Source organism: Octodon degus, unplaced genomic scaffold (assembly GCF_000260255.1).
Source record: "Octodon degus isolate 3935 unplaced genomic scaffold, OctDeg1.0 scaffold00013, whole genome shotgun sequence".
Classification (NCBI taxonomy): domain Eukaryota; kingdom Metazoa; phylum Chordata; class Mammalia; order Rodentia; family Octodontidae; genus Octodon; species Octodon degus.
Genome location: NW_004524589.1, coordinates 11,933,486 through 11,942,779, shown reverse-complemented (window position 1 = coordinate 11,942,779; position 9,294 = coordinate 11,933,486). Strand labels below are relative to the sequence as shown.

At 35.7% G+C, this 9,294-nt stretch overlaps 1 pseudogene; it reads left to right on the top strand.

Moving 5' to 3' along the window:
• LOC101577916 overlaps positions 1 to 2,965 on the top strand; it is a 10,024-nt pseudogene extending 7,059 nt beyond the window's left edge.
• Positions 2,966 to 9,294: the final 6,329 nt, after the last annotated feature.

The window sequence follows — 9,294 nt, the reverse complement described above, 5'->3', positions numbered from 1 at the left end:
ATTAAAAGAAAAAAATTTAATTTATCCAGAAAGAATTTTGCCTGCTTTCTCTCTTGTAGTGTCTTTCTACAGGGGTTATTAAAGGAAATTCAGAAAACCAGCTTGAAGTACTACTGTCTCAAATACCCACAATTAATAAAACAGTTATATATTAGAGTATAAAATTACATAGATGTTTTACATACATATACACACATAAAAGAACTGTGAAAATATATGACATAGAACTACATATTTTAAGTAAATAAAATATAAAATCAATATATAAAACTAATATAAAATACTAAGCAATAATAATGGAATAAATATAACTTCAATCAGATCTTCTTAGAAAGCACAAAGTGTCTTTTGTTGAACACTAGTAGGATGACTAAACTAATCTATTCCATTTCTGTCTATAGTAATTTAATCGGAAAAGAGGATAGAATGTACAGTTTCGTTTTTTCCTACTGCTGAAATGATAGAGGAACAATTGAAAAGCAAAGCTCTCTATCCAAAAGAACAATGTTTCTCTTGAATTGTGACTAGATAAAGAAAACTTAGCGATATTTGAATTGCAGACAGGCAGTAATTACTTTTTAGCAGAAGTATGTCACTAACATTGCATCGAGTGTGTGCTCTAAAAATGGTTGTGATTACAAACAAATTTTGGTAAGTGCGTTATATCTTAATTTGCTAACTGTGGTATCCCTACTGATAAATTTTGGGGGCCGTACCTTAAGTTTCAAATGCACTCTTATTTTGTAAATCAAGCTGAAATAAATGCCGCCTGTGTCCTCAAACATGGGCTTTTCTACTGATCACAAATACTAATGTAAAATGAGGAGAAGGAATCAGAGCTTTTGTTCTTACACACTGTCAATCAAAGGAAATATAAACTACTAAAGTGAAAATTATCAGTGGGGAGGGACGTGGGTGCGGCGTTCCAGGAGTGTTCACAGACACTGTGATAGCTTTGTGTGCAGCATTAATCAAGAGTAAAAGTTTTTTCTGCAATGCAGCTATTTTCTTACAAAGAACTACAAGATCTTTACAATGGAATCGCATCAGTCCCAGATCCTAACGCGCAAAAAGAAAAATGCACACACCGCTAATGTGTCTGCTAAGTAACGGATTTTATCCTTGTTGGAATTGTTTTATTTTATTTATTTATTTTTGTTGTTGTTAGTTGTGAATGAACAAATAAGTCTTTGTGAACTGAACTGGCGCAGCCAGAGATCACAGCTAACTTGTTGTGGTGTGTTTGCGAAACATCTACCGTGAAAGACGGAAGCCGCAATTTGTTTGGGTGGTTTTCCGTTTTGCTCGCCCACCCTGCAATTCAGGTTGCTCACTGCTAACAAGAGCAACAGGGTCCGAGGAAAGACGGCTTCAGTAGACTGCATGATTGCTTTTTCAACTAAACGGAATAGAAAACGGAAACACTTTAGGAAGGAAGTGGCTCAAATACACATTTAATCTCGGGTAAGACAGCAACTGCATATATACCACCATATCAAATATTGAAAAGAACATTTATTGAAGAGCTGAAAGATTCATTTGTGAGAAAATAAATGTAGTTTTAAAAGTAAGCTGCTGATAGTAAATATGTAAAATCATATTTAAGCTCTGAGCAATTAACATGAATTTATGCTAGAAAAAGTGAGCTGCTGAAGAAATACGGATTTGAGCAGGGGACTGTTCCGTTCTTCGTCAAGCATGAGCCAGGCTGCGTCTGGATGCACCTTCATGAACTACCGATTGCAAGCAAACTAGAAGATTGTGCTTTCATACTTTTGGAAAAGTAGAGGCATTATTTTCTCAACCCTCATTACATCTTTATTAATAACCCTCCTTCTCTTTTCCACACACTGAAGTATTTGTGCCTGGGCTGGCCAGATAGCTCTGCGGATTAAAGCTCCAGTTTAGTCAGACTCTGGGGTCCCGCGAGTTTGATCCCTGGCCTGTCCCTGCCATGCCGGCTCTGCTCCCAGGTCGCACTGAGACAGGGACTGAGACTGGGTGTGATGTTGCTCGCCTGTAATCCCAGCACGTCAGGGACTGAAAAACAGTAAGGATCACTACCAGTCCGATCTGCATAGTGAGACGCTGTAGACCCCGTACTAAATGCGTAATAAATAAATGAACAAAATATTTGCGCCCTTATCCCTTTATAGCTCCATTGTGCTTTAAGTTTCATTACAAGTACTCCCGCCTAATAGTGTTTATTCCCTCTATATTTTTGTTTTGAGAAATTAACATTTGTTTCTGTCCCTATAGCCATTTTAGTTTCATTTCTCTTTATTCAATTCCACATGCATTTGTAGTTACATGATTTGCTTTTGCATTATATGCATTTTTGAAGCAATGAAGCTAAGAGGAAGAAATGAAAAAAAAATAATGCCCAAATGGTATTATTACTATAGTGTTTGTATCTTATAAAGTATTCAACAGTATACTATACTTTAAAAGCAGCTACAGGGCAACAGCGCAGGTACACAAGGAAAAGGCACTTTGAGCCTGCTGAAAGCCCACCATGGCAGATGAAACTGATTTCACTACTGGAGATGTTGGGGCGTCCAGCACTTACCCCATGCAGTGCTCGGCCCTGCACAAAAAGGGCTTCATGGTGCTCAAAGGACCACCATGCAAAAGAGTGGAGATATCAACTTTCAAAACTGAAAGTGTGGTCATGCCAAAGTATACCTTGTTGGAATTGATATTTTCACAGGGAAAAAATATGAGGATATTTGTCCTTCTATTCACAGCATGGATGTTCCAAATATTAAAAGAAATGATTATCAATTGATAGCATTCAGGATGGTTACCTTTCCCTGCTACAGAAACTGGTGAAGACCTGAAGCTGCCAGAAGGTGAACTAGGCAAAGAGATGGAAGGAACATACAATGCAGGTGAAGACGTACAGATGTCTGTCATGCGTGCCTTGAGTGAGGAGAATGCTGAGGCCACAAAGCCCTGCAGATAATGAGAGCATGAGCTGGGGGCCAACTGGTCAGGTCTGGATCCAGTGAAGATGTCAAGTTTGATTCTAATTGTCACCAGAGCTGCTATGGCCTCCATAAATCTCTCTCTCTCTCTCTCTCTCTCTCTCTCTCTCTCTCTCTCTCTCTCTCTCTCTTTCCTTTCTCTTTTCATCGTTCTTTTGTTCTGTCTGTCTCTCTCTCTCTTTCTGTCTTTCTCTCTCTCTCTCTCTGACTCTCTCTAATAGTATGCTGGGTTGGTTTTGCAAGCAGTTAGTAACTTTTCTAAAAATCATGCTGTATAATTCTCTTTTATTTTCAATTTCATAGGTGTCTTTCCTGTAACATTCCTGTGGTTTTCACTATGTAATCTAAGAAACAGACAAGACAACCTCAGCAGATGTGATTTATCTGAGGAAAAAAAATTCCTAAGTTTTAATTAAGTAATTAATAAACCAGGGCTTTGAATCAGACAAGGTAGCATCTAGTGGTATTGAAGTACCACATTTAAGTGGAATTGTTTTGCATTAGTTATAGATTTAGTGTCATAGAAGATTGTGGATTGGAATTGTAGATTGTGGATTGGAATTATCAGTCTCAGTGTGTGTGGTGTGACAAAAGCTAATCTTTAAACAAGACTCATGTTATCAGTGTGCTCTTTACTTTTGTGGCCATGTGCTACCACATGTACTAATACTATCCTTTGCAAAATGTTATCCAAATTACCATAACTGTACGGTGGTTTTATTATCTGCTTATAGTTGACAGAAGGAAGTTGAACTATTTGAGAAACACGAACGAGTCACATTATAGAGAATATAGAAAGGACATTGGCAAAGGAAGTTATTAAGACTATGTTTCTTTTTCAATTTCAGATCTTTATAATAAAAAGTAGGAAGAGACTTTTATTGTATTTTGGCTTTTTTGTCTCTTAACCTCCGTCTCCAAACACTGAAAGGCTTACCTGCTTAACAGGGTACGGTGCAGTATTCTTCCCCAATCACATTAATGCATGTTGATATTTATCAGTAAATGCACTTTTCTAATCATTTTAAGTAGGGTTTTATATGTTAAATATTTGTTAGACTAAAACTTGGAATTCTTAAACTGATATGAATTCTTAACTTCAGTTAAATTTGTGCACATTTTTGTCTAAAGTAGAATGAAAGTAAATCATGGAAGAAATATTACTGTATTTGAAAATTAAGTACATAAAAATTTTCTGAACTGAATTATTTAAGAAGTATTTCAGGCGACACCACTGCCTTTCTATTTAGTCTTTTAGACTGTACATATAGTCTTTCAGAAGTTCAAACACTCTTACGACAGTTGACTCAATAACAATTATTATATTGGCGTGAAACCTGGAAGAATATCTCTATATTTCATTATGCCTCGATCCTCTACAACTGTTTTTGAGGTCTCTCCCACAGTGCTTTAGCCAGACAGACATTGGCTCTTACCATCTAGAGGAAAGTATATCTGATACTTACCCAATCAATGACTAGAAATAGCACTCAGGATGCAAGATTCCAACGTTTAGTTGCTTAATGTGTGCACATTTTAAAGTTTTAAAAAGATGCAAGGTACTTTAAGAGGAAGGTAAGGAAGAGAATTCTAAAACACAAAAAAGTGCTGAGATTGTAGTTAGTTGATTTTAGTATGGCATTTTAGCTCTTGTCCATCCGAAGCACAATTAAGAATTGGGCTGAATTCTTCCCAGCATTCTATTTAAGTATCCACTAAACTCTGTTTTAGTTTTTTAGAACTCTAATCTCTGATGTTTATCCTGTTCGTTACTGGATGATAGCTACCCAGAGGAAGTCTGTAAAGTTATTTATCTATGCTTCTTGCTGCTCATTCATCTGTCCCAAGTTATGACCATATTAGTGTTCTGATATAGTATTAGATCTGGATTAGCATGCCCTCACTCTCCATAACTTGTCAAACTTTGCATAAATATATTTTCAATTGTGACAGAAGGGTGTACAAATGATAGTAATGCATCTCTATCTCCATATCTTGAGTGGAAAAATCTATTTATGCATAAATCCTTCATTTTAAATATTATATGAAGTGTAAATATTCTAACATATATGTATAGATCTTAAAGATGCAGGATTGTTTAATTTCACAGAAATCAATAGATGTTTCTCTGGGACAAAATATTTCACTCAGTAAAGGTTTATAAATTGTATTACAAGGAAGCAGGGAACATATTTTTTAACATAGAAGTGACATTGTTCTTTTCTGACATCAGAGAAATGTTAAAAGTGATTCCTAGTACTGTTGTATTTTTGTAGCAAATGCTAGATATCATAAGTTATCATATATAAAATTTAGACTATATGGTGATAGCTTACACTGTAATACACCATTTTTGCCTGTATACATTTTACCAATTTTTTGACAGTAGCAGGTTGAATATTTATTTCTTTCTAGAACATGTTTTATTTCTACTGTGAAGATTGTTATGCTTTACCTGCTACAAGGCTGCGTATCCTCTCACATAAACCAATCATTGCTGCTTTGACTTGATATTTGCACCATGGACTTAATTATTTCACGCTCCCCTGCAAGAGGTGTCAATCGCTTGAAAAATTTATCGTTAATTGAGCTCTTGACTCTGTTTCCCTTAGTGATTCAAATTTCTGTGCCAATACTTTACATAAAGTAGCAAAATTTCTTCAGCCAGGTCATGATCCCTTTTACAGGACAAGCTGCAATAAAACATTTAGACTGTGAAGTTTGAGGACACAATATTTTATTGCAGCACAATGTGAGTGTATGCAAACACACAGTTTTGTATGTTTATTCTTTTTCTGAAGTACTTCCGACTATTAAAAGTACTGTAGTCTGAAAAAAACAGGATGCTTTAATAGTAATTGATTTTATTAAGCTATTATTAGAGATATTTATGTCACATAACACATGAATAGGAACCTGAACGTTATACTGTGTAGCTATTACTATCTGCAATGGACAACCAATATAGAATGACTTAAGTTACCTTGTTATAAGTTTCCCAATAAAAATATATATTGCATATAGACCACAATAAACTACATGGACATGCACCTGAAAACTAGTAAAAAATGCCAACATTTCAAAACATTTTCCATTGTCTTCATAACATCACTTTTATCAAGTAGACAAGAAGTGATTATTAAAGAAATTTGTTATAGAACATAAAACACAGAAGTAACCGTGACTGATTCTACAACCAAATTACATAAGCAAAATAAAATTTCCAAATAATTCGCATCTACTGGCAAATGTTTTCTTGGCTAATATAGGTTATATTATTGTTGCAGCTTCAACATCCAGATTAATTAATGTAAAAGAAGATGGAATTACAAGTGACAAAATTGTTTTAGTTTTCTGGTGTGGTGTCATAAAGAAAGACAGTAAGTTATGTTTTGTCATATGTGTGTGTGTGTGGGTGTGTGTGTGTGTATGTATGTATGATTTATTTTGTTCTTACATTTTCATGAATAAGTAGATTTTTCTTTTCTTCTCTTTCTTTTTTTTTTCTTGGATACAGGGTGTCGCTACACAATTCAGACTTGTAGCAATCCTCTTGTCTCAGCCTGCCCAGTGCTGAGATTACAGGTGAGCACCACCATGTTTAGGTGGTCTAGGCACAGCATGTGGGATCAAACTCGGCACCTTGGGCTTGCCAGAAAGGCACTTATTTCACGCAGCTATCTCCCTAGCCCAAAGCAGATCTTTCAAATATAAATGATAAATGTCCTAAATATCTAAATGTTATTAAATATTAAGTATTGTAAATTCTTGTCGAACACTTTCAATTTTTGCCCACAGTCCCATTACTTACTCCCTCCTCCAGAGCTACTGTCTTGGCTCCATTAGCTTAGTTGCCATCTAGTTGTTCTCTGATTTACTCTTGATCACTTTCTTCAATTCTCTCTCTCTCCTTTTTTTTTTCTTAGTAAGGGTCTACAGGGTCTACAGCATCTCACTACGTAGATAAGATTTGTAGTGATTCTCCTGTGTTCAGCCTCCCAAGTGCTGGGATAACAAGCAAGTGCTGCACGCACACCCAGTATCAATCATGGTCTCAGTGTGTCTCGGGGCGGGGCCGGCACAGCACACTGTAGAGGAATGCGGGCTGCTGCTTCTGCCTAAATAGGTGCTTTAATTCACTGAGCTATTTGGCTGGCCCTTCAATTCTTAAAGTAGCAGTAAGATTTGTTATTTTAAATCTTAAGATTACAGTATTATTTTATACAAGGTGATTACTTGATTTAGCTAATAATTTAAACCGTTAAGTTTACATTTTAATGTCTATATAATTCTGCTCAGTCTGGTTTTTGGTTCCATTTCTACTACTCATTTACTTACTTTTTTGCATTTGCCACACTGACTTCTTGTCCTCTTAAATGGCCTCTCTTTAGTTGAGTTTCTTCACATATCTCTTGCCTAGAATCCTCTTTCTTAAGTTCTTTGTGTGGTTACTTCCTTTGTGGAGTTTAGCACAAATGTTTGAAATTTTATGAGATGTGTTGACCTTCATCATGTATTCACCTTGTCTTGTTTCAATCAACTTTAACTATTATATTATTTCCACAGCAGATCATTCATCTGGAATGACACATTCTTTTGATCTTTGCTTGATTGTTGTACTACATCATGAACTTCATGAAGACAGGGACTTCCATTTATTCTCAGATGTTGAACTTGAAAAATACATGAGTGTAAATTAGAGATGGCTTTCAAATAACCATTTTTTTCAATAAATTGTAATGGTAATCTGAAAAGATTGTTTATCTCAGGAGAAGAGCGCTCCAACAAGAAACTGAACCAGGGTGAAAGCCTAATATCAGAATTTCCATGCACCGGAGCTGTGCAGTATAAATTTTAGCTTTTACACTGCATAATCAGTAGATTTTTAAAAACTAGCCCAAGTTAACATATATATATGAATATTTAAGGTAGGTGTGTATTTGTGAGGTTTCTAAACTTTGAGGATTTGTTGGTCATGATTTGGATTTAATTTGATAATATTTTTAGTTTGGTAGTTAAATAATTCCAACAATATTTTACATACTTTTAATATAATATAGTGTATCAATTTTAATGTTTCATATATTAATATTCCATGATTAATTTAATTAGACTATTTTGAGTGTGGAAAACCTATTTTACTAACCAGCAAAATCTCATAAAATTCCAAAAGAAATGAAGACAAATACAAAGGGACAAATAAAGGAGAATTACAGCATGCCTTGAGGGGAAGAGGAAAGGTATCTTAATCCCATGAACACTAAGTTTAAGTAATTCAATTCTCTTCATCACTACAATGAATGAAATATACTATATAAGCTACTTAACAGAAAGTAGATTTATTGGCTCACAGTTTTAGAGAGTGGATGTCTGAACTACACATCCCTGACAGGAATCTATGGTGGATAATGGGGCATGAGGGAGAGAACATCATGTCTCAAACCAGGAGGCAGAGAGAGCTAGGAGCAGGGATGGTGGGACCAGCCTAGCTCCTTTCAAAACAATTCTCTTTCAAAGTATACCAAGGGATCCCATGAGAATACAGTACCTTAGTCACTGTCAAAGGCATGTCCCTGAGAGATTCAGGAATCCCTCCACCTCTTAAGATTTCCACCTGCTCCCAATACTGCCACTGAGGATCAAGTTTCCAGCAGGGTTTCTCTCAAGAGAAACTCAAACCACATCCACAGTGTAGCAATAAAGGTAAGCCCATTATTTATATCCAGCATAGTATTAAACATAAAAGGGTTGTATTATTTGAATAAAAAACATTAAAATTAGGATAATCATTAATAAGCAAAACTTCCATTCTTTGAAGCACCAACACAATTTAGTTGTATGTCCTTTCTCACTAAAAGCGAGAGATGAAGGAACACTTTTGTCTGGCTTGGCTTCTTTGAATGTATTTTACAGATGCAGCTTTAAGTTTGGGTGGTAATTGTGGAGTCAACTATGACAGAAGATGCTAAAGAGAAGAAAACCCAATTTATTCCAAATTTTCATCACCACTCTGATGGAGCACATAATTTCTCCCCTATCTTTTCCTACTTCAGCCTCCCACTTAAAATTCTGGAAAGAGGTGCACAGATGCCAGGGTGAGAATATCTATTTTAACCTTCTCTTCTGTTTTCCTATAACCTTCCTACTTTCACTCTAATCTTACCCACCTGTCCTGAACACCAGTATTGAAGTGCTACTAAAAAGAGCTCATAAAAGCTATGTGAAGCAAAGAAATGAGTTAAAACTGAGCAGAGTAGGAGTCTGCTTATATCCAGTCCCTCCCTGTGAACTGACTAAAATCCTATCA